At 41.8% G+C, this 1,143-nt stretch overlaps 1 non-coding gene across 1 annotated transcript; it reads left to right on the forward strand.

Annotated features, from left to right (window-relative positions):
* The first annotated feature begins 644 nt into the window (after positions 1-644).
* LOC145625965 (small nucleolar RNA R71) lies at positions 645-751 on the forward strand. The gene has a single exon (XR_014110855.1). It is a non-coding gene; the product is annotated as a small nucleolar RNA R71 (small nucleolar RNA).
* The last annotated feature ends 392 nt before the right edge of the window (positions 752-1,143 follow it).

The following is a 1,143-nucleotide window of genomic DNA, read 5'->3' on the forward strand; positions in this document are numbered from 1 at the left end:
TGCTCTCCATGTGCTTTTGCATATTGACCAACATTGCTCTAATTTCCGCCAGAGAGGGGTCGGAAGATGAGGAGGGTTGTTGTGGTTGGTTCTTCTGGCTAGCATTGGGATGATAATATTTCTGCTGCTGTTGATGTGGCGCATGTGGTTCTTGTGGTGGTGGATTTTGAACGTTAGTGCTCCGGTAGGAAAGGTATGGATGATTCTGATACCCAGGATTGTAAGTGTTGGAGTATGGGTTATTCTGCCTATAAGCTTGGAAGACATTAACTTGCTCCACGGAACTCCTGCAATCCTGCTCCCAATGACCTACAATACCACAATTTTCACAGAAAGCCTCATTAGAATTATTATTAATTGCAGAAACATTAGCTACAGTAGCAGTGCTCAGGTTATCTAATTTTTGGCAAATAGAGGTTAGTTGAGCTTGCAAAAAGGATACAGAGTCGACACTATCCTTCCCCTTGTTAGCAAATCCTCTGGGATTCCCATATTGGGAATTGTGTATCGCCATATCTTCAATAACCTGACCTGCATCATCAACATTAAGATTCATAAATCTCCCACTAGCTGCAGAGTCTAAAATTATTCTAGAGGAATTTCCAATGCCGTTATAAAAGGCTTGGATTAACTGCCATTGTGCTAAATTATGGTGAGGGCATTCTCTTTGTAAGTCCTTGAACCTCTCCCAAGCCTCATATAAAGACTCATTGGCTTCTTGGGCAAAGTTCTGAATTGCGCTCCGTAGTACTGTTGTTCTCTCTGCAGGATAATACTTGTTATAGAAATTCAAGACAAGAGTTTCCCAGTCAGTTATACCAAGTGTAGTTCTATTTAAGCCATTAAACCACAATTTAGCTTTTCCAGTCAAAGAGAAGGGAAAGAGAATCTCCCTGATTTGGTCTTGAGTGACCCCGGCTTGCCTGATGGTGTTGCAATATTGACAATAGTCGACAATGTGAAGATTCGGGTCTTCACCCTTGGCTCCACTGAATTGCTTCCTCTCTATCATCGTTATAAATTGAGGTTTAATTTCAAATTGAACCCCATCAAGAGCCGGAGTAGGGGTGAGATGTGGAAAATCCGTAAGCTTTGGTTGTGAATAATCACTAAGCTTCTTTGGAGCCGTCATCTCTGATTCTG

This window comes from Chenopodium album, chromosome 3, assembly GCF_948465745.1.
Source record: "Chenopodium album chromosome 3, dcCheAlbu1.1, whole genome shotgun sequence".
NCBI classification, from domain to species: Eukaryota; Viridiplantae; Streptophyta; class Magnoliopsida; order Caryophyllales; family Amaranthaceae; genus Chenopodium; species Chenopodium album.